At 44.3% G+C, this 25,255-nt stretch overlaps 1 long non-coding RNA gene and 1 pseudogene across 2 annotated transcripts in view; one reads left to right on the top strand and one right to left on the bottom strand.

The window, feature by feature from the left end:
* LOC148670536 (uncharacterized) overlaps positions 1-14,690 on the top strand; it is a 408,685-nt gene extending 393,995 nt beyond the window's left edge. Inside the window, exon 3 of one of the 2 annotated variants that reach the window (XR_015937039.1) lies at positions 14,379-14,690. This is a non-coding gene — a long non-coding RNA (uncharacterized LOC148670536). Of the gene's footprint in view, positions 1-14,226 lie in introns of both variants that reach the window. The other variant, XR_015937038.1, reaches the window with a different exon arrangement.
* A 2,449-nt stretch (positions 14,691-17,139) lies between these two features.
* LOC148670535 (5S ribosomal RNA) lies at positions 17,140-17,258 on the bottom strand (annotated as a pseudogene).
* Positions 17,259-25,255: the final 7,997 nt, after the last annotated feature.

The following is a 25,255-nucleotide window of genomic DNA, read 5'->3' as shown; positions in this document are numbered from 1 at the left end:
TGACAGAACCAACAGAATCAACCTGAACTCATAGAAAAACAAGAATGCCCCCGAGACACCTGAATCCCCCTCCTGGACCACTCTGGTATCAACACGCCCAAACCCATCCATACCAGCTAACAAGACTCAGAATTGGTGCAACCCTCCAACCTGGACCAAGAGCAGGATGGGACAAGAACCTGCACCACACTACGTACACAGGTTTGTATTTTTGGCTGAAGATGAAAATGTCTAACATAGATTGTTTTGGTTCTAGCAAACAATAAAAATAGTTGTTAAAATCCAAACACACATAATGAGATCACTCTCTGTCAGTATGTGTAACATTCTGGGTCTGGGCTCCTCTGTATTTGGGCTAAAGAGAGTTCAACAACATTATTAAATGCACTGACATCATAATCTGACAAGATCCATTGTTTAGGGGAGACTTGACCACCCACTGTCCACCTGGTATCGTGAAGCTCATTGTCCTTTAGCTTTCCAAAACCAGAATCACTTGGGACTCCGGGGGGATCGGTGTATGCAAAATATGAATTCCTTATGCAAGAAATTGTATATGGTCAATATAGCGATCATATCTTATCAGAAGATGGTAATCTCCAAGGAACAAGTAATAGGTTTATTCCACGCTGAAAAATGATCAAATGATTGATGAACCCAAGTGATTTGAAAGAAATGTTAAATAACTCAAAGCGAGGTTGTATAAGGTTAGGGGAGCTGTCTGGTGTGTAAAACACCTGGTTGCAGCACTGTGGCTGTTGTGCTTGAAGAGCTATTGACTCGTGAAGAGCACGATGTACTATCCCCATGTAACGCCTGTCTAATGGTGCCATATTGAAAAACTCATAAAAAAATAAAGAAAGGGGCCACAACCACAGCAAGGTTGTATAAGGTTCTGGGGGCCTGTCTGGTGTGTAAAACACTTGGTTTCAGCAGTGTGGGTGCTGTATTTGAAATGCTATTGAGCCATGAAGATGACCCACCTATCCCAGTGTATTACCTGTAGTGTTATCTTCAGAAAATCCTAAAAAATATAAAGAAAGGTTCCACAACCCAAAACAAAGCTGGGAAAAGTCAGAGGACCTGCTTAGTGTGCAAACCATTTGCAGCATTGTGGATGCTGTGGTTTAAATGCTATTGGTTTGTGAACAGAATACCCCTATCCCAGTGCATTGTGCCATATTAAATAAAAGCATGAGAAAAGAATGCAATTCAGAATGCAAAGCTGTGTCAGTGCTCTGTGTAAAAAATCGGTTTGAACATCATGGGAGCTGTTTTTAATAAGCCGCTGAGTAAAGAATATTTTAATCTTCCTGCTGTCAGTAGTATTGTGAATATAGTTGACCCTTACCTGAATGAAAACAGGGCGTAAAGGAAGGGTTTCAGAAATCAAACAAAGCTTTATTCCCGTGCTTACAGTCTGGGTAATGGGAGACTGCGCTGTTCTGCTTCCTATGGTCATATACGGGTTTTTCGCATGAAGCCGTATTGAACAGTATTTCTCGCATTGTGAACGTGTGCACACAGCGGTCCCCCGGGTTCCAGTTCGTGCGTAATTACGCATCGATGAAAAACCGGAGGTTTAAAAAAAGATAATTAGCTCACTGATAGTTTGATGTTAAGGGTGTGGAAATATCCACAAGTCGTGGTCTTTAAAATGTATTTGGTTTCCATTGCGAAGATATGGACAAAAGGATATTCGTGCTTGGTCAAAAAAATGTCATAAAAACGAAAAAGTAAAGGCTGAGAAAGAATCCACAATGTATTTTATACACAAAACAAGCATTCTAGCAACTCTAAGAGGTTTCGTGAAAGCGCTTCAGGCGTGCCAAAATCGTTTTCGAACTTCGAGCTAACTTTACCCCGGTGTGCCTCACTGTATTGGCTTGAATCCAGGCCTTGCTAGCTGAGCTAAAGAACATTTTAGATATAAAGTCGGAGTTCTGAGTTACTAAGTCGCAATTTTGAGTTACTTAGTCGGAATTCTGCGATACCATAGCGCGTTTTTTAACTCCCTGGCAGAAACGGGCTTTCATACATTTCAATTAGTCTGATCAGTGTAGGACAAGTTAATGTAGAACCATTGCTATGTCTGTCTCTTGTTTGTATATAAATGAATGTCTTTGACAACTTAATGTTAGTTTTTAATTTAGTTTTACGATGTAGGTCATGCGTTAACATATGCACGAGCATACAAAATGTCTCCCTCCTGATTCAGCTCATGCCCCATAGGAGAGAAGAGATTCCTCCTGCTTCTCGTACAATCATATCAGAACAGAAGCCCGTCTCACCCGGCTCTGATTCAAGAGCAACTCACATCTCTAGCCCCTTTTTTTATTCGTGATCGTAATTTTCTTAAGTTATGATCAATATTGAACTTTTTCTAAATAAAATGACAATAATCAAACATACAAAGTATTAGGAGTTGACAGGGTGCCCCTTTGGAATAGTCGTCAGAAAATGTGAGAAAAGGAAAGTTACCTAAGCTCTCACACACAGCATTAGAGATTGGAATCTGATTGTAAAAAAAAACGACCTGTCTCCCCTTCATTTAACAGTGCTGTTGTTTTTATTTTACATATTGTTAGCATTTTAATGAATTGTTAAAAGATTGATACACAAATCGCTAAATAAGAAAACGTAAAAACCCAACTGTAAGCAATTGACCATTCATATTCCTGAATTTTAAATCCCTGTGTTTATCTGTGTCCAAGTGCCTGGTGCAGCTATTTTGAAAGCAGAGTCTATGATTTATTGCGGAAGCGCGTTGTTGCCACCCAGGAAAAAAATCTTAATTAATAAATACCAAATTATCTCCTAATTACGAGATAGCAACGATATCATATGTGTGTATGAACAACCTGTTATATTTGCAATGGCAGTACCTACAGGCTATCGAAAGGTTTGCTGTCACTGTGGGTTTAGTTTTCCTGACAATGTGCATGCTGAGAAATGCGCACGGACTGACTTTCTTCTCGCAATGAAAATGTTACCGTTTGTACCTCATGTAAACACAGTTTTAACCATTGGCACACTCATATATATCCTGAATCAATAACGAATGTGACCTAGAATCCATTGTACCGCTTCAAACTGAAAGTCAGATATTTAGTCTCAAAACTACATAACTCAGGATTTTTTTTTTCCTTGATGGCAGCATTGGCTTCTGTTATTTAGATTCAACCACTGAAGAGGTTGGTTTTGCGTTTTTAGCTATTGAACATAACTGGTAAGTTTAAGTCAGTTCTTGTTACTCTTTCCGCTCGAAAGAGCTGTATTAATACCGGCGCACCTGTCTCCAGAGGAAAGTTATTGCTGTTCCAAAACCAATGTACTGCAGCTTCAGGCCACGTGTTCCTGCTGTCAGCCTGTGATACCATGTTCTTCCACCGCTAGAAATATTACTGCTCTAGTACAGTAGTAAAAGAGGAAACAAATGCAAACACCGTTTAGAAAAAACACACACGTCTCAGGCCTTAACCATGACAAGGATGGGATTTGAACCTAGACGAGCAGAGCACAATGGATTAGGAATCCAAAAAGTGACTCATGTTTAATATTATTTTCGCTTGCTCGATTTGTAGTACGCTCCTCAATCCTTACAACCGCTAAACAAAACAACTTCATGTGCCACAGCATTCTGCTGCAGGTACGGTTTGCACCGTGTATTAGGCGAACCCGAATGAAATATTTCAAATATGTGAAGAATTTTATGAAACCTGAAAAAAGATCACAGCCAATGTCAACAATTTAGAGCCTGTAGGCAGCTTCAACAGAACAAAACGATCTGAAGCCGCAATTCTTTCATAGAGTGTATTGTGACACTCTAACCACGTTGTTGCTATTACTGCTACATCTGCTGTCGTTGGTTAAAACTCTACTCAGCGGGCAAGTAAAGTTGTACAAAAGACTACTTTGAGCCGTCCAAATTCCATTATGTGAATTTAAGTTTTTTTTTAATAATAGCATTAGTAATACAATGCGTGCTCAGAAATGTTACTTATTAGCTTATGAAGCAACAGTGTTTCGACCATTTGCGGTCTTCAAAAAGTAAACGCTGAAGTTTTTATACTTCCTTGTGAGCAGATCACCTTTGATTTAGAAAAGGAAAACTTACTCCCCTGTTGCTTTCATTGCAATATCTGAATCGAGACCCAAGCGCTAAGAAAGCTGAATAACGCAAAAGACATATTCCCGATTTTAATTTAGATACACATTTTCTAATGCAGCTTTCATTACAAGAAAGTCTATTTCTCGAAAGCGTGTTATGTAAAAAAGAGAAAAACGAAAATATATGGATGACAATCTTTCAAAGATTAAGATTTTACTTTTGAGAAATTGTCATCTTATGTATCTAGACGCTTTTCAACCGCTGGTTTTGGAACTTTGTTGTGCTTCCTGAATCATTTTCAGTGTTATAAACTGGGTGTAGAGGGAGCGATCACTGTAGAACAGTTGATAGGTTGGAGCTGTTCAGACTACTCTCGTTATTTCTCAAATGCTCATATCATTTTTCTTTCACGCTACGACGCGAGTGTGTACATGTGTTTGGTTTTCGTTTCACTGATTCTCATTGAAGATTTGGGAATTAACGACTGAAGAATCAGTTGCCTCGGAAAGCAGAAGCTTTGGTTCACAACGATCTTGAAGACACGCCCATGTAGTGCAGCGTGTGATATTTGTACTATAAAAGACCAAGTGCTCAAAGTGACGTCTGCGTTTACCGTTTAAACTTTTCATCTCGGGCGCACTTTTAGAAAGCAAAGATAGAGCAGTTGTGTTGAATCACACTATGACAGTCGTCAGCAGAGTGGCGCAGCGGGAGCGTGCTGGGCCCATAACCCAGAGGTCGATGGATCGAAACCATCCTCTGCTATACACACCGTCAGTTTAATGATGATGATGATTTTTGATTTTTTTGTCTCTCGTGTGTGTGCAAGCTTCACACTTACTGTATTCGTTAATCTTTACCAATAGCAGATGCCCAAATGTATCTTTGGTTGTTCTGAGATCCTTGATAGTTTCCTCAAATCCTTCAAATGAACATCCATATCAAATCAATTATGTTTATATTTATTACAATTAAGGTACATATACAAAATATCAACGCACATTTGTATAATGCTCATTTAATGATTGTCAAGGATTGTCAAGTTCTCCAACAAATCTGTGATCTAATTTTAAAATATTTTTGCTAAGGATACAACGGGTGTATAAATGAATTCTCCTGACAGCCAGTTGAAGATAGAATTCCACACGTGAAAATGGTTCTCTTGAACATTGACTTAGGTACTTAATTGTTTACATGTAGTTCCACACGAGTAAAATGCACATTTCCTGCAAAGATCAAGAGGGTTTACAAAGAAATCCCATCAAGTTTAAGAAGAGATTATGGTTATAGCAGAACAATTTGAAGCACATCCCTGAGTGGGTTTGAACCACCAGCCCTTTGTTTAATAGCTGCACAGAAACACACTCCCGTTGTTTTTTGACATTCACACGTTTGTAGCTAAAATAAAATACTGACATTTTCCTGCCAGCCAGCAGTATTTCTCCTGCACTGACCATGAATAACCAATAACTTGATTTCATCTTTCGCAGGCTGTAATCTACAGAAAAGGAAGTGAATACTTGTATTAAGCTAAATCAAGCCGAAGGAAATGCACTGCCGTTGTTTTTCTCCACTTTTCGTTAAAAGGAGAAAAATCACTGGCATTTTCCTGCGGTATTTCTTCGGTCCTGATAAGCAAGACTTGTATTTTATCTTTCATAAGTTGTTTGAATTTCTTGAAGTTCAGAAACAACTTGTTCCAGCAAAGAAATGAACACTTGCTTCAAAATAAATCAAGACGTATGTCTCACTCGCTGCGTGTGCTCTTATCTGTCCATCTCTCTCTCCTCTTCTCTCTGGCAGTCTGTGCAGAGTATCTGAAGGGGATGTAACACCCCTTGGCAAATAAGAAAAATTCTGAGGCAGAATAAAAAAAAAAACATTATTCTCTTCTCAGTCAGATTCACAGCTTAGACTCACACTCAGACAGAAGCTCAACTCCGTACTGCTCTCTATCCTAACAATCCAGAACCAGACGATATTCAGACAATCAGTGCTGCTACATGAACAATATCAGACAAAACAGCCTGGACTCATGTCACATTTCCCCCTTTTATCCTTCCTCCCAGCCCTCTTAGAGACATAAAAGAGCTCCTGGTTCTCCTCTCTGTGAACTGGGCTCAGGGGTCACTGATCTGGCAGCTGTGGGCTCTGTTCCAGGTCAGAAGCAAGAAGCTTCTATTAACCCTTTCCAGGACTTCCTTCCCTTCAGTATTACTTTCTTTACTGTATATCAGCCTCCAAACATGTTTTTTAAGTGTTTTATAACACAAGTGAGTGTGGAATTATATTAGTATTTATGTAATAAACAGCAGTATTGACACTCTGATCAGTATATTGATTGTTAGTAGCCAATGGGCCGATGGTCGTGACTACAATAGTGACCAGTTGACCAGTCTGTATCTCTGAGCAGTGCTCTGGTGATTCTACACCAGACCTGGGAATCAGCTGCTCTCACAAGTGTCTCACAGACAGTCTTATAAATGTGCAATTAGATGAAGTCTTGTAACAGTTATACAGTTAATTTAAATCATCAGACTACCTATAGAGCTGAGAGCTGGGTGGAAATGAAACCAGGATACACATTTTAACCTCCAGGAACATGAGTCTGATCCTCCTAGGTTCTATACTCTGATGATTCGTGTAAAACCCTTAAAAGTGCTTATTTCAGGGACTCGTGCTCGTTCTCTACTGCTCCACGTGGGTACGCTTTGTAACGCATTAATCTGTGAAGTAAACTTTTTTTTTCTGTTTAATGAATTTCATTCCTCGGTTTGTCGCTCTCCTCCTCCAACTGTTATAAATTGCCTCTCTTCACAGCCCATTTTTTTGGGGGGGAGATGTTATATTTGTATGAAAAGCCCTCCGGGCTCCGGACAGGAGTCTCCTCCAGCAGAGACGTGCTCTTTTTTTAATTAAACGTATGGAATTTACAAATATAACTACAACCAGAGGAACAGAAACAGGTACAAGAGAAAAAAAACACAACAGAAAAAAACAGGTAATGGAGTAAATTATGTGATCAAATTGTATTTTTACATATATGTTTTCCTGGCTTTATTATTTCTCAATTATTTATAGAATTTAGTGTTTCAACATGCATGCATTTCCTGTTTAAAATAAAAATCAGCACTCACTTTTTTACAAAACGAAAAAGACGCTTTTCTTTTTGCAACATTTCGAGTACCTCTGGCATTCCTGAAAAAGACACACAAAAACAGCAGAGACGCACTATGCTCTGTCAGAATAAGTGCTGTGACGTCACAGAATCCAGCCAGAGAGCGGGGATCAGAGAGAGAAAGAGTGCGGGAGGCGCACGGAGCGCACGGAGAAGAGTTATTGATCACTTATCTATCGACAACCAATTATTTCAACTGAAGAACCGTAGAAAAATCGATTAACTTCACCGATTGGTGAGTACTGATTCTTTTCTTGATCCTGTTTAAATATCTAAAAAACAGTTAATAAATAATAATAATAATTGCTTACACTTATATAGCGCTTTCTGGACACTCCACTCAAAGCGCTTTACAGGTAATGGGATTCCCCTCCACCACCACCAATGTGCAGCATCCACCTGGATGATGCGACGGCAGCCATAGTGCGCCAGAACGCTCACCACACATCAGCTATCAGTGGGGAGGAGAGCAGAGTAATGTAGCCAATTCATAGATAGATAGGGTTAATAATGTTCAATCTGAAAATAAACAATGATTATTCATATTATTATTTAGGTAACTGTATCCTAGAGCTAGAAAATTATATTTCAAGTTCATAAATGTATGTAAGTAACAGTTTAAATGCATTTTTCCAGTGTTTATAAATCATAAGAATGGTAACCAAGGCGACAGGCGCTCCGTCACTGCACGCGTTTAAGTGTCTCGCATTTGTCACAGAGAGCGGTGTGACCTCACGGGCAGCAACTAATACTAATATCAGTGTCTTCATGTTAATATTAGTGAGAGTACAACTGGTAGTTTTAATGCTAGTGTTCATGTGAGTATTAATGACAGTGGCACTACTGATTGTTTTAGTTTTAATGTTCATATTCATGTTAATATTAATTATAATTATCGTGTTACTGTTAGAGTATTAACACTAGTAGTAATGTTAGTTTTAGTAACAACATTACTGTTATTATTAGTAGTTTGTGTCAGTTTTAGTGATAGTGTTACTGTTGTAGTATTAGTAGTATTTATATTTGTTTTAGTTATTGTGTATCTGTGGATAAGTGTGTTTGTGGTATCTGTGCGTGTGTGGGTGCATGTCTGTGCATGTGTGGTGTCTATGCGTGTGTGGGCTGTTAGTGTGTGAGCGTGTGAGGTCTCTGAGTGTTTGGTGTCTATAAGTGTGTGTCTGTGTGTCTGTGAGTATGCGTAGTGTCTGTTTCTGGGAATGCATGCCTTTGAATGTGTGTGTATGGTGTGTGTCTGTGAGTGTGTGGTTTCTGTCAGTGGGTAGTTTTATATTTGTAAGTGTATGTGTTGGTATGTCTGTTAGTGTGTGTAGTGCCTGCGTCTATGTGAGTATTAATGATGATAGCATGTGTGAGTGTATATATGTGAGTGTGTAAGTGTCTGATTGTGTGTATAAATGTGTGATGTGTCTGTGAGTGTAAATGTGTGTGAGAGTGTAGGTGTACAGTATATCTATCAGTGTGTGTGAATGTGTGTGTAGGTGGGCTTGGGTTCCACTGGTGTGTCTGACAGAAGTGACCCATCAACAGGTGTTGAGTTCCAGAGCCGCTTGCAAATAAAAACACTTTCTAGAGTCCAGACCAACATCCAGAGAGCTGTGAGTTCTCTGTTTTTATCAGTATTAGTAATAATGTCAGAAGTAATTCCCACGCAAATGATTATTAACCAAGACAGACATCAGAAAATATCGCCTTTGCAGTGATGTCACACCTCTTCTTCATAAATTTTCTTTAATAACAGGACATTTCTGTGTCTGAGTGTCTGCTGCAAATAGCACGACAAGCCATTTCTCTCCAATATTTTCTGGTGCGGTTATTTATCGCATACAAAATATTATTCTCATTAAGAATATTTTACCTGCAAAGTTACAGTGAAACTGCTACGGCGAATGAACTTTTTATGAGTGAAAAACATCCAGAAGACTTAATGGCTCCAGGGGAGGCTTGAACTTATAACCTCAGCATGACTCCACTGTACACAGCTATATAAGTAACACAGACTGACTGATTGTACCACTAGACCTGTGTAAGGCAGGCTTTTACCCAGATTGTAAAACTGGCACAAATGCAGGGTGAAACATGGGGTTTTGGATGTGGATTCATCTCCACATGGGGGAAAGGGATAGTAAAATATCAAGGAAAATATAAGAGAAGAAAATAAAATATATGTGCTCACTTCAAAGTAGGAAGAGGTGGTTAGACAAGCAAAACAGCTTTGCAAATAATGTGAAGCGACATTGTTTTGTGTCTATCTGCTCATGAATTTCGCTTCATGTGCCTTAAGCTGTGCAATTTGTATGGTTGTTGGATGAGATTGGTTTCTTCAAAAGCCCGGTCAATTGCCAGTGGAGAGCTTGCCATTAACACCTTCATGAAGACTCCTTTAATTGTCAAGGCACCTCCTTTGCATAGAATAGTAGCACCAACACTAAGAGAAAGGATGAGAAGTGTCTTTTATCAAGCTATTGCAGTGTCTGTTTGACTGAGGATCCTCTTGTGCTGAACTGGCTCCTGGAGAAGTGTAGTGCAGTAAAAGAGAAGGATTGTGTCACTCAAGACTGTCACAGAACAGAACAATACAATTACAATACTTTTATGAGAGTAAATATTACCGGTGAAACACAGTTTTTATAATGGTGAAACAGGAGCACCTTCTCTGCATTTTTGACTGAAATATTTAAACGACAAGAAATACTATCACTATGCAATTCATGAATGCAATTGAGCTCCTCTAAATGTTCTAGTCTGATGAAACAATGTATAGAATTAGGTGACAATATTGGAATTAATTCAAATGCACAAGATAAAGTTTCAGCAACAAAAATGTGCTCGAAAATATTTTACAAAAAAGAAACCTTACATTCACCTTAAACAACATTCACCCTCTACGTTAGCAGAGAACAGAAGGACAGATAGTTAGTGTCACTGGACACTGCGTCACAGAGGCCAATCTCTTCTACCTCATTATGCAGGCTTACCCACTCATGATGAACTGTCCTCCAGTGATAGTCAGTTGCCATCACCGACTCAGATTTCAGACTCAGTTCATGTACATATTATACCTTAATTGTACCTGCCACTGCATTACAATAATTTGATCAAAACAACTGCTAGACAATTATCAAATATTTCCTTTCTTCTTTTAGCAGATAAAAAATAAGTATTTATTCCTTTCCTCTCCTACCAGTCTTTGCAAGCCACCCAGTTTTCTCTGAGCCAGTGTGAGGTATGAGGCAGTCAGGGCTAATGCAGCCGAGCACTCTAAAGAGCTGGATTAAAGGTCCAGACTCTTTGGGGACGTAAGTTGGAATCCCACTGCTGCCAAATATCTCCAACTATCTGTGTTAAGAAGCACTTAATTTTTTCTTGTTACATCCCTGTGATTTAAACCAATTTCAGACCAATACATTTAAATAACCACACTGATCTTACGGCATGGCTTTGTCTGGCAAAAAAATAACATGACACCTCCTTTCAAACACACATTTGCTACGGAGGGAAAAGGAGAACTCATGCCATTCAACCTTATAGCGTGATGTCATTTTCTCATGCTCATTTTTAGATGCTTGTGATCGAATCTATGATCCTTATGAGTGCGCTCACCCTCCATAAAGGTACCACAGATATAATGTGCCACATTTTCAGAGAATCGCATTAAATACAGGTCAGAAGAAGGTGACAAAATGTCCGCTAGGCATTTCAGCGATGTCAACGGTGTTCTCTGTTTTTTAGGTGTAGAGTGCCAGCTGTTACAACCAGGAACCACACAGTTTCAGGCATCAAAAAGACTTCCCCAAAACCCTGATCCTCTCCTTACTCCGATGATGGCATTCAGATATTTCCTGCAACAAAGCCATGATATGGTCTTCAACAACACACGTGAAAAGCTTGTTCCCTACCCCTGCAATCCTTCTCAAAGAAGAAGAGCAAGTGTGCTCAGTGTTAAATGGACTGTTCATTATTAATAATAATAATAAACTTTACTTTATATAGCGCCTTTAAAGGTGGCTTCTCAAAGCACTTTGCAGAATGACAACAATACAATGAAAAAATACACAAGATAAGCAGGATGAGAATACACAGTTAGAGGTAGATGGTGGTACTAAATACAGTAGGAGCAAAGGGGTAAAGAATAGTTAATTAAAGGCTCTTCTAAATAAGGAGGCTCTGAGTCTGGATTTGAAGGAATTTAGACGAGGTGACTCTCTGATATCCTTGGGGATAGAGATCCAGAGGTTGGGGGAATAACCGGAGAAGGCCCTGTCACCCGTAGAGTGTAGACGGGCTTGGGGGACAGATAGGAGACCAAAATTAGAAGAGCCAAGGTTGCGATTAGGGGAGTAGGGCAATAAGAGCTCAGACAGTTACTGAGGTGCCAAGCCATGGAGAGGCTCATAGGTGAGCATGAGGATTTTGAAGTCGACATGAAACTTGACAGGAAACCAGTGCAAGGACTACAGGATAAGAATAATGTGATCACCAACCAGGTCCAGTGCTAATTTCTCCCTTGTGGCCGCTGGTTCATTTCCGACTGTTGACTCAGAAGAAGTCCTCTATTTGACTTGATCAACACCAATCCCTTGAGGATTTCAAAAGGCTCAATCAAAATAACATGTGACTCTGGGGGGACTCCAACCCACAACCTTTAAATGACTTCATTCTATTAACATTTAGAAGTCCAACACGCCCTCCATTGCACCACAGAGCCAACACTTGTGCTAAAACATAAAACACCTGCAGAAAGCTGTAATACATGCATATCCTTTCATCCTTAAATTGAGCTCCATAAATATTGGCAGTGATTGGCCTGGTGTTTATGAATAGATACTACTGGGATTCACACCCAGAATCTCTTGTTTCTTAGTCAGGCACACTAACTAGCTAAGTCATGGCACCAAACATGCAAAATGTTATCTACAGCTTCAAACATCTGTGAGAAACAGGCAGCTTTGCAGTGTTACACCTACTGGCTCAAAAGGTTATCCTTTTCAAAGATGAAGATCGGGAGAGGATTTCTTTGTCAATTCAATCAAACGTTTCAGAAATGCTGAAAGATTGGTGTGTCTCATGCGCAGCACAGGCTCTTGATTGCTTACAAATAGAATTAATTTCTTACTCCAATCAACTCAACTTAAATTTTTGCTAATCATTTTGTTTAAAAATGTCCTACAGTATACTGCGCTGATTACTGCAGTGTTCAATTTACCAGTTGATTTTCATTTCTTGTTTCGTAAGACAAAAAGGCTGTTCAAAACATAACCTCATACTTCAGCTGCTCTTTTATTTCCAAAGGCGCAGAGAGAGATACTACGACAGATAACACCCCATGAGAAATATCATGAGCATCTGTAAAACCTCTCTACCTGCAAACTCCCCACACCAACGTGGGTGAGGAGGGTTTTAAAGGGACATTTTGAAGTGTAGAAACATTTTCTCATTCTGTAATTTTCTGTGCAGTTTGTTCCCCTTCAACTCTGCCCAACAACAGAGGTAGTGTTTAATATGACAAGAGTAAAGGCACACTGCACATCTGCAAAAGATCACATCCCAGTTTAGTTACAGCAACATCAGAGATTGGAAGGTACAGTAGGTAGTTTCAGATCACTTTTTTATTCAAGTTTCAAGCAACCCTGAATACCTTCTCAAGGAAAATTTGAGAATCCCAGCTAAATCCAGTACGATAGCTGCACTGATCTACAGTATACAGTTAGAACACTGTTTGTGCGTTAAAAGAAGACACACCACCAAGAGCATTTCTAAAACAGGAATTACACATTTCGGAATGTGCCCTCCTTTATAAATTAAATAAAAGGTCTGAAGTCTGCTCCAAAGAAGAACTATATTCAGAGCTGCCAAAGAAGTTGAGATTTCACCAAGTGACAGGAAATATCTCAGAAAACGAAGGTACAGTCGTTTCCATGTCGGACAAGTGCCAAAGCCCAGTGTTCTTTGATCGAGTAATGTGAGGAAGGAATATACTGCAATGGGTAGTGTGGCTGAGCGGTCTGAGGTGCTGGATTTTAGGCTCCAGTCCTTTCGGAGGCATGGGTTCAAATTCCGCTGCTGCCAGGTTCTTCTATATTAAGACCTTGCTTCCGATGAGAATTTAATTAGTTAAGAATTTATTCGACAGTCTGTCGAGAGATTGAGATATCTTTCAAGATAGTCTTTGTCAGCTCAACATCAAGGCAGAAAAAAGCTTTAATTTGTCTACTCAACAGAAATGCTCATTGACCCTTTCAGCTTCATGCGGGGAACAACAGCTGCCGAGATAACTTTTCAGTCAGTGCGAATTGTAGTGTGCTGTCAATTCCATTTAATATTTCTTTTGGCTTGCATTCAGCTTTTGTCAGTGAAACTCGAATGCTCTGCTTTTTCACACCGAATTGTCAGCAGGAGTACAGTTTATGAAATCTTTGCACACAGCGCTCCATCAGAAATACTTTGTCCAGGTTTAGAAAACATTGTGGGATTCTCTGCATGCGTTCACAACGCATACCTCAAACAACAACACCATTCAATGGGAAATTGATTCTGCTTCTTGCTGTTGTTCCTGTGGTTGCGGTAGTTATAAAGTTGAACGCTCTTCCACCTTCTGCTATAGTATTCACTGGGTCGGCTCCATCAATTGGCTCACAAAGGTCAACTGTGATTCGGCTCCGGAAAAAATCAGCAGCAGTGTCGTTATTTTGTCAGTGGGTATGGCTGTCTTTTAAAACACATGAAAAACACGAGTTTGTGGATTTCTCCAAATAGCAACGGCAAGTTTTAAACCTGCGATAAACATTCTTTCAGTTGAATAGTTCTCCTTCAAGGAAAAGGCAGCACAACAGGAAGAGTCAATATTTAAAGACTTCAGCATCTGTATTGAATTACTTGTATGCAGACATCGCTCAGAATCCCTAATTGTAACGAACAGTTCTTTCCGGACCCTATGCGGACGACACAGTCCGACGGAGTGGGGAAACACTAGGGAAACGTCATGCAGGAATACGGGGCTGAAGACAGGGGGGCGTGTCCAAGGTGCGCTGGTGCACGGGGGAGGTGTGGCCGAGGCGAACCATCCGAAAGAGTAATCCTTAGAGTATACAAAAACACACGAGAAAGTCCAAAACCAGGAGATCCATCAAAACACGAAGTTAAAACCACGAAGGCCGGGTCGGAACCGGCGGACAGGGAACAGGAACGGGAACCGAGATTAAAACCTTAACGGGACCAGGCGCTTCCAGGTCCCGGACTCGCATGATATGGAAATCAGATGCGGAGCCCGGTTGAGCGTCAGCGCCTGGCTTTTAAGGTGGGCTGGGAATAGGGAGCAGGTGCACAGAATAAAGTCACAAGTGAAAGGGCTGGAGCACCCTTAAGGAGAGAGGACTATAATCGTGACACTAATATTATTCTCCCGAATTCAGTTGTACAGTGCTTTAGTGGTTTCAGAGTTTTTTTTATCGACACTGCTGTAGTAGAGAAGTAACATAATCACAAACGCAACCATTTGTGCTGGCTGTTTCACTATTAAGCTTTGTTAACTATCACATGATTTTAACTAATTTAAAGTCATATTCAGGAAGGCAAGAGAGCGCTACGCACTGAGCTGAAAGCTGTGTGAGCTCCTAACTGGGTGTCCTGTGCTGTTACATGCGCTCGCATGTAGATTATCTACCTGCAGCCCAGTGACAATAACACCTTGAACTTGTTTCGCATTTGAAAGAAAATGCTAAAGAGCCTGAAAAGATTGAACATTTAAAATATCCATGGCACAATTTGAAAAATTGAAGGACAATACATCAACTGTTTTGGGCGTTCACAAAAGCCTCAGAAACACAGCTACCCAAACAGGTACTTAAAACCTGGACCCCCATATTGAAAGTCTGATGCTTTACTGACTGAGATAAAGACCTGCTAAGCGCTCTTCATAGTTCATAGTTTCTAAAATATTTTTCTTACTTTCTTACTATTGATAGACGATGTATTAAATTTGATAAAAATAACGAATACAAACATTTTGAGATAAGCTGTTTATATGCATGCTCTAATGAAGAAAAAGTTCAGTGTCTTGTGATGTATGTGCACATTTCTCAAAAATTAAAAGATATCATCTGAACTGATTTTTTCTACTTTAAATGCTTTCCTACTGTTGAAATATTTCAGTTAAAACTTTTATTTTGAACCAAGAAGTTAAGGTGGTGTTTTTGATAACAGATCCAGGGACACTGTTTGTTCTTCTTTTCAACTTGATGAAAATAGGTGGAAATTCACCAAGTTTGTCATTTTCAATGTTTGGTGCATGGATGTATGGAGGACATCGGAGGTAAGTGATACTGATCAGGTTCTGCTGCTGCTGCTGTCGAACCCCCAACCTGCAGCCCTCACCATACTGTCCAAGCCTGGGGACCTTACATGTCCATCCCTTCTCGTCAAAACTTGTGTTTTTACAGCGTTCCCTTCAGAAATCACAGAATGGAATGAAATAAACCTGCAAATCTCAGCCACTCTTGGTTCTTTTCCTTGAATCTCCAGAAATTCATCGAGTGTATCAATTTCACTGAGACCAAGAAGTGTAAAGCTCTACTTGAGTCTTTGTGGCTCAGCTGTTAACTGAAGGGGTGGTGGTTTGAATCCTCCCAGGGACTCTGTGAGCCTTTTAATGAACACACCCTCCTCACTTCATTTCTCCAAGACTGGTCCTGTACCACAATCAAATACAGAGTCCACGGGGGGCAATAGGTTTGCAAATATTGCTCACTGTGTATATAATGAAGAAACAGAGGTAAATTTCTCATCTGAATGTTGCAGAGCGTAACGCAGCTCATAACAACAGCTGGGGTTTGATCCCTGCACGGGCTATTAGTTGAAAGGCCATTATAAATGATGTGTAAGAGATTTATCCAGCTGGCTTTTATGTTTCACACTAAATTGAGATCTTGAAACCAAAATCATTAGAAATATGGAAAACAACCATGGTGCTGTCACGACCACCAGCCAGCAGAGATCAACGCGTAAGCAAGCTAATCAGTACCAGCAGCGGATTACTATTGACAAGCGCCGCCGCACGAGTTAACACACCTGCAATTGCTCTACCGTGCGGCACGCCGGGTTATTTATACCATTCTAATCTACTTCCCGTTGCTCGGTATTGAGTTCACTTCTTGTTGCTCTGCCTAGCGTTTCTTACCCTTTTGCCTTCCTGGAATTCTGTCTACCCTTTTGCCTTCGGACTTCGGATCTCGTCTCGCCCCTTGGATTGTTTGTTATCTGTGCCTATTTCTGATTTGACCCTGCAGCTCTCTTTTCGACCACGATTCTGTCTCACATTTTGGATTGTTCGCCACCAGTGCCTTTACCGGATCTCGGCCTACCTTCGCCTTCGGACTCCGACTCAGCTCCTGGTTTTGCTCTGTACGCTTACTTACCTCCCTACGACTCCTGCATCTGCATTGGATCCTTTTCACCTCTACAGAACAGCGTTACAGATGCATCGAGAAGGAAAGCCGTTTTATACTGACGTTACTCCTTTCACTTTAATCCACATTGTGAAGACAACTGCACCCTATCAAAGGAAAATGTTGCACAAAAGTTGGAAAGCACACTCCGAATCCATCCATATATTTGATTTCTGTGATCCGTTCAAGGCAGCTTGGCGCTTCACAAGCAAAGCAGTTCAGGGAAAAAACGTAGTTTCGTGAACTACTGGTGCATTCAGCACACCATTTGTTTTCACTTGTCAGGATGTCTGAGTGGTCCTGACCAGGTCTAGCCAGAAAAGCCGCACTGCACACGTGAACAGGGGAATGAGCGAGCGAGCGGGGATAAGGCGCCTTCTGCGCTTAAAGGATTACAGCACCTGGTATTCCCAGGCGGTCTCTCATCTAAGTACTAACCAGGCCCGTGCCTGCTTAGCTACCAAGATCAGACGAGATCAGGCATGTTCAAGGGGGTGTGGCCGTAAGCGAGAGCTGGGCTCAGGCACCCTTCTTATAGAGAGGACAGCTGCATCACTTCTTTTACGACGCTGCTTTTTTTGATTGTTTTGTGATCTTTTGCGATCTACCGGGTTGATTGCATACTTGATCTTGTGGTTTTCTGTGGTAGAACTGTGATTTCATACTTAAAAGTAATACTCTTTAAGTTTTATGATGGTTGCTAAAAGGTCTGAATTCGAGTCACTATTAAGCCGTCTCTCTAGCAGCGACAAGTCAGACCACGATCTCCTCCATATCTTCTCCATATCTCCATATCTCTGTCAGCGGAAAAGCTAGAAGAATAAACCTCCATTCTCTGAGAGAGCTAGCGAAGGACATAGAGAGATTTGACCCTGCAGTGTCAGAGAATAATATCGAGAGTTATATTCAAGACCTCAGGTACACCCTGCAGTACCTGCCAAACGCCACAGAACAGGAGAAAGTGTTTCTGGTCAGGAAAACTACCAGCAGAGCTGTACATGAGTGGATGGCTAGGCAGATGAAAGAAGTCTGTAATGATTTTGAGGAGCTGTGTCAAGAACTTATCGAGGAATACAGTGCGTTTATTGACCCAACTGCCATGATAGCCGCCGCCCTTAACATTAAGCACGAGAGAGCAGAGTCCCCTCGCGAATATTACAAGAGACTTAGACGAACTTATTTTGCAGTGCGAAATGATGAGGGTTGCGAAGAGAACACACATTTCAAGGGTTTATTCATTGCGAATCTGCACCCATCAGTCAGAAAGATGATCTTAATGCATACAGATGCACAGACCATGAAAATGACTGATATTAAGAGATTCGTGCAGAAAGCCTGGGAGTATGATGTCCAAAGTCGCCCTGAGCAAAAAGCTGCTAAAGCGACTGTTTTCGCCGTCAGAGCCAGCAGGGTTGACTCCCTCCTGCACGAAGGAGCACAGGCTCCTGAGCTGGCTAAGCCCCGTTCCAAAGCATGCACACAGAACCGCACCCAGCGTCCTAAGTGCCCGGGGAGGGAAAGGGCTAGAAAAGGCTGAACAAAAGGATTCAGTAGCCGCTCGCCTGGCCAGGCTTGAACAAGCTTTATTAGGACAGGGACAACCGCTCCCGAAGGCTGCCGGAAGCGTGAATGAGCTGATACTCTCCACTGGAGGAGGTGGAGACCCGCCCCCTCTCCCTCCCTCAGTCTATCTGATTGAGCGGAAGGGTTCCTGCCTGGATGAGGTTAGCCACTCCCCAGCGAGTGCTGACTCCACCCCTGAAGTCACAGAGCAGGCAGTAAAACAGAGAGGAAAAGCAGGAAGCTTTTACCTCGAGGCTGCCATGGGAGATGTCTTACCCAGTGTGACACTGATTGACACTGAGGTTGAAAGGTGTTTGATGTCACACAGCAAGCTCAAACGGGTTGAAAAAGAAAAGGGCATGCGACTCAGAGTGGAACCTTTTGGTGGATCACCAGAAAGGCAAGGTGTGGAAACAGGTCAAGGCTCCTAAGCCATCTGTACAGAAGGAAAGGGGGGCCAAGAGGCAGACTGTGCTCACACAGTGCCCACCGAACACAGAAGCCTATGTGGAGATTCCTTCTGCTCCCTCTGGACAAGAAATAAAAATATTTCCTTGTTCCCCGGATATACAGGGAAGTCGTGTCCCAGCCAAGGTCCAAACAGCCTCCGTGCCACAGGAGCGGTGCTCCAAGCAGCCGCCTGATCCACCAGGTAAAGCACACCCCTTTTACATCCCTAAAGAGGAGCAGATCTCCCCACCTGGCGATGAAAAGGAGCTTTCCCTGTGCACCCTGGCACCCAAGAGGGGTCAGGAACACCACCCTGCAGTGGTGGAAGGGATCCAGATGGCAAGAGAGCAGGTTGGTGATGTAGCCCTCACCCTTAGCCCTGAGAGGTCCTCTATTAGTGAGGATCTGCTTGAGCAGCTGTCACGGGGCCACCACCAGGTGCCCCTGGTGCAACATTCACAGGTTAGACAGGAGGTCCAGCTGGACACTGAGACTACTGTGCTGTGGACACACCTGATCCCAGATGCCGATTCCCTCTGCTGTGATCCAGGGAACCTGCAGCCAGGTAACATTATTTCTCACAACTACCAGGTAGTAAGTGAGACTGACCTGATTGTTCCTGCCTCAATGGCAGGGTTGCCAACACACCAAGTCCCTCAGGAAGGGACAGGGAATGAAAGCCGAGCCGGTTTTCTTACAGCCACCAGCTCAGTCTGTCAGTCTGAGTCTGACCAACAGTGGTTCAGCCAGACTGGAGCTGGATGGTCAAGTCACCCGCCTGCCAGTGCAGGACATCGCAAAGAGGGGTGTCAGAATCCCCGCCTGCACTGACATGGGCCTGGTGGGTGATAGTAAGTTCAAAGACAGTGAACTAGCATTCCCAGTGATGGGGCAGCTCCCTGATCCTCTAGCGAGGGAACTTTCCTTCATTCTAAGAGTCTAAGAGTCTAGAGCGGAGGTTGCCAGAAAGTAACCAGAGGATCCACCCGAGGTTAGCACCAGCAGCACCAGCAGCAAGCCTCGTGAACAGGTTGGAACTGTGGACAGCTGAATCACTATTCAGAACTAGCTCTTCACCAGGAACGAACTGGTCCTCTTCCTGACTTGCTGGGACCCACAGTCATCTTTTCTCCTGTGCACAAACTTTGCTAGTTAAAGCCAACACTAACTAGAAGGCCAGTGAGCATCTGCAGCGCACCGTCACAAACCGCACAGCACAGCCTGGCACCGAGCCAGAGAGCGCAGATTGGACAGCAACAGCCTGCAACTGTTTCTTTGTGCCCGCAGGAGATCTGAATCCCCAAAGATTGGATGAGTATTCAACTTCACTGCATTACTGCTCAAGAATTCAATTGTTATCCCAACCAGTTGATATCAGTTTAATTCCTAAGAGTTATGTACTTGTTTTGAGTATCTAATGTAGAAGATATAATCAAGGTCATTTACGAAACGGTCTAAATGAATGATATACTGAACGTATGTCCTCTTGATATATGTAACTCTTTGTAATTGACTGAATATATACCTTTTGTTTTCTGATAACCCTCTCGATAAGATCTGTTAGGTTTACATGAATATTCTATGTATTAATAAATGTATCTTCGTGTATTAGAACCTGTGTGTGTGCGTTGTTTGAGTTATATCGCATGGTTTGATTCAAAAGAATCAATTTTGTGATTTACTGCTACAATTAATAATTCTCCCAGTAAATGCCCAAACCCTACAGAACTGGTGCCTTCAGAGAGCACACTCTCGACAGTGCTTTACGCAGAGAGTGGCGGGGGTGGGATGTCAAGGCCTGATAAGACTGCTTTATGCAGAGGGTGGAGGGGTGGGTGTCAGGGCCATACGACACTTCTTTACGCAGAGAGTGGCAGGGGTGGGATGTCAGGGCCTGACGATACTGCTTTACGCAGATAGTGGCGATGGTGGGATGGCAGGGCATGAAGACACTGCTTTATGCAGAGAGTGGAGGTGTGGGTGTCAGGGCCATATGACAATTCTTTACGCCGAGAGTGGTGGGATTGGTGTCAGGGCCATACGAAAGAGCTTAATGCAGTGAGTGGCGAGGTTGGGATATCACGGCCATATGACAGTGCTTTACTCAGAGAGTGGAGGAGTTGGTGTCAGGGCCTTATGACAGTGCTTTATGCAGAGAGTGGCAGGGGTGGAATGTAAGGGCCTGACCATACTGCTTTACGCAGAGAGTGGTGGTGGTGGGCTGTCAGGGCTTGACGACACTGCTTTATGCAGAGAGTGGCGGGGGTGGGACGCCAGGGCGATACGATACTTCTTTACGCAGAGAGTGGCATGGGTGGGATGTCAGGGCCTGACGATAGTGCTTTACGCAGAGCGTGGTGGGGTGGGATGCTAGGGCTTGACGACACTGCCTTATGCAGAGAGTGGAGGAGTGGGTGTAAGTGCCATTCGACACTTCTTTAGGCAGAGAGTGGCAGGGGTATGATGTCAGAGCCTGACGATAGTGCTTTACGCAGACAGTGGTGGGGGTTGGATATCAGGGCCATACGACAGTGCTTTACGCAGAGAGTGGCGGGGTGCGATGTCAGGGCCTGATGAGACTACTTTATGCAGAGAGTGGAGGGGTGGGTGTCAGTTCCATACGACACTTCTTTACGTAGATAGTGGCAGGGGTGGGATGTCAGAGCCTGAGAACACTGCTTAACGCAGAGAGTGGAGGGGTGGTTGTCAGGGCCATACGAAAGTGCTTAACGCAGATAGTGGCGATGGTGGGATGGCAGGGCATGAAGACACTGCTTTATGCAGAGAGTGGAGGGGTGGGATGTCAGGGCCTTATGACAGTGCTTAACGCAGAGAGTGGAGGGGTGGTTGTCAGGGCCATACGACACTTCTTTACGCAGAGAGTGGAGGGGTTGGTTTCAGGGCCATACGAAAGTGCTTAACGCAGTGTGTGGCGAGGCTAGGATGTCAGGGCCATATGACAGTGCTTTAGGCAGAGAGTGGCGGGGGTGGGATGTAAGGGCCTGACCATAATGCTTAACGCAGAGAGTGGCGGGGGTGGGATGTCAGGGCTTGACGACACTGTTTTATGCAGAGAGTGGCGGGGGTGGGGTGTCAGGGCCATACGACACTTCTTTAGGCAGAGAGTGGCAGGGGTGGGATGTCATGGCCTGACCATACTGCTTTACTCAGAGAGTGGCAGGGGAGGGATGTCAGGTCTTGGCGAGACTGTTTTATGCAGAGAGTGTACGGGGAGGGATGTCAGGGCCTGACGAGACTGCTTTATGCAGAGAGTGGAGGGGTGGGTGTCAGGGCCATATGACACTTCTTTACGTAGACAGTGATGGGGGTGGGATGTCAGGGCCTAACAACACTGCTTAACGCAGAGAGTGGAGGGGTGGGTGTCAGGGCCATACGACACTTCTTTACGTAGACAGTGGCAGGCGTGGGATGTCACGGCTTGACGACACTACTTTATGCAGAGAGTGGAGGGTTGGGTGTCAGGGCCGTACGACAATTCTTTATGCAGAGAGTGGAGGGACTGGTGTCAGGGCCATACGACAGTGCTTTACGCTGAGAGTGGAGGGGGAGGGATGTCAAAGCCTGAGAACACTGCTTAACGCAGAGAGTGGAGGGGTGGGTGTCAGGGCCATACGACACTTCTTTACGCAGAGAGTGGCAGGGGTAGGATGTCAGGGCCTGACGATAGTGCTTTACGCAGAGAGCGGCGGGTGATGGATGTCAGGACTTGACAACATTGCTTTATGCTGAGAGTGGAAGGTTGGGTATCAGGGCCAACCGACAGGGGTTAACGCAGAGAGTGGCGAGGCTGGGATGTCAGGGCCATACGACAGTGCTTTACGCAGAGAGTGGAGGGGGAGGGGTGTCAGGGCCTGACAACACTGCTTAACGCAGAGAGTGGAGGGGTGGGTGTCAGGGCCATATGACAGTGCTTTAGGCAGAGAGTGGCAGGGGTGGGATGTCAGGGCCATACGACACTTCTTTACGTAGAGAGTGGGATGTCAGGGCTTGACAACATTGCTTTATGCAGAGAGTGGAAGGTTGTGTGTCAGGGCCATACGACAGGGGTTAACGCAAATAGTGGGGAAGGTGGGATCTCAGGGCCATACGACAATTCTTTACGCAGAGAGTGGAGGGATTGGTGTCAGGCCCATATGACATTGCTTAACGGAGTGATTGGCCAGGCTGGAATGTCAGGGCCATACGAAAGTCCTTTACGCAGAGAGTGGAGGGACAGGGATGTCAGGACCTGACATCACTGCTTAACGCACAGAGTGGAGGGGTGGATGTCAGGGCCATACGACAGTGCTTTACGCAGAGAGTGGAGGGGGAGGGATGTCAGGGCCTGACAACACTGCTTAACGCAGAGAGTGGAGGGAGTAGGATGTCAGAGCCTGACCATACTGCTTTACGCTGAGAGTGGCGGGGGTGGGATGTCAGGGCTTGACGACACTGATTTATGCAGAGAGTGGCGGGGGTGGGATGTCAGGGCCATACGACACTTCTTTACGCAGAGAGTGGCAGGGGTGGGATTTCAGGGCCTGACGAGACTGCATTATGCTGAGGGTGGAGGGGTAGGTGTCAGGGCCATATGACACTGTTTTACACAGAGAGTGGAGGGGTGGGTGTCAGGGCTATACGACAGTGCTTTACGCATAGAGTGGTGGGGGTGTGATGTCAGGGCCATACGACAGTGCTTTACGCAGGGAGTGGCAGGGGTGGGATGTCAGGGCCTGACGATACTGCTTTACGCAGATAGTGGCGGTGGTTGGATGGTAAGGCCATATGACAGTGCTTTACGTAGGGAGTGGAGGGGGTGGAATGTCAGGGCTTGACGTCACTGCTTTAAGCACAGAGTGGACGGGTGGTGTCAGGGCCATACAACACTTCTTTACGCAGAGAGTGGCGGGATTGGGATGTCAGGGCTTGACGACACTGCTTTACGCAGGGAGTGGAGGGGTGGTTGTCAGGGCTATACGACATTGCTTTCCGTAGAGAGTGGTGGGGGTGTGATGTCAGGGCCATACGACTGCTTTACACAGAGAGTGGTGGGGGTGGGATGTCAGGGCCATATGACACTGCTTTACACAAAGAGTGGCGGAGTTGGGATGTCAGAGCCATATGTCACTGCTTTATACAGAGAGTAGCGGGGGTGGGATGTCAGGGCCTGACGAGACTGCTTTACGCAGAGATTGGCGGGGGGTGGGTGTCAGGGCCATACGACAGTGCTTTACGCAGAGAGTGGAGGGGTGAGTGTCAGGGCCATATGACAGTGCTTTAGGCAGAGAGTGGCGGGGGTGGGATGTCAGGGCCTGACGAGACTGCTTTATGCAGAGATTGGCGGGGGTTTGATGTCAGGGCCATACGATACTTCATTATGCAGAGTGTGGAGGGATGGGTGTCAGGGCCATACGACAGTGCTTTACGCAGAGAGTGGAGGGGGTGGGATGTCATGGCCTGAAGACACTGCTTAACGCAGAGAGTGGAGGGGTGAGTGTCAGGGCCTGACGATACTGCTTTACGCAGATAGTGGCGGGGGTGGGATGTCAGGGCGTGAAGACACTGGTATATGCAGAGAGTGGAGGGGTGGGTGTCAGGGCCATACGACAGGGGTTAACGCAGAGAGTGGTGGGGGTGGGATGTCAGGGCATGAAGACACTGCTTCATGCAGAGAGCGGAGGGGTGGGTGTCAGGGCTATACGACACTTATTTATTCAGAGAGTGGTGGGGGTGGGATGTCAGGGCCTGACGATACTGCTTTATGCAGAGATTGGCGAGGGTTGGATGTCAGGGCCATACGACAGTGCTTTATACAGAAAGTGGTGTGGGTTGGATTTCAGGGCCTGATGAGACGGCTTTATGCAGAGTGTACAGGGGTGGGTGTCAGGGCCATTCGACAGGGGTTAACGCAGAGAGTGGCGGGGGTGGAATATCAGGCCATGAAGACACTGCTTTACGCAGATAGTGGCAGTGGTGTGATGTCAGGGCCTGACGATACTGCTTTACACAGAGTGTGGCGGGGGTGGAATGTCAGGGCATGAAGACACTGGTATATGCAGAGCGTGGCAGGGGAGTGATGTCAGGGCCTGATGATACTACTTTACGCAGTTAGTGGTGGGGTGGGATGTCAGGGCCTTACGACACTTCTTTACGTAGAGAGTGGCGGGGGTGGGATGTCAGGGCTTGACGACACTGCTTTACGCAGGGAGTGGAGGGGTGGTTGTCAGGGCTTTACGACATTGCTTTCCGTAGAGAGTGGTGGGGGTGTGATGTCAGGGCCATACGACTGCTTTACACAGAGTTTTGGGGGTGGGATGTCAGGGCCATATGACACTGCTTTACACAAAGAGTGGCGGAGTTGGGATGTCAGAGCCATATGTCACTGCTTTATACAGAGAGTAGCTGGGGTGAGATGTCAGGGCCTGACGAGACTGCTTTACGCAGAGATTGGCGGGGGGTGGGTGTCAGGGCCATACGACACTTCATTATGCA

This window comes from Lepisosteus platostomus, chromosome 5 (assembly GCF_059453375.1).
Source record: "Lepisosteus platostomus isolate fLepPlt1 chromosome 5, fLepPlt1.hap1, whole genome shotgun sequence".
Lineage (NCBI taxonomy): Eukaryota > Metazoa > Chordata > Actinopteri > Semionotiformes > Lepisosteidae > Lepisosteus > Lepisosteus platostomus.
This window is presented reverse-complemented; position numbering and strand designations above follow the sequence as displayed.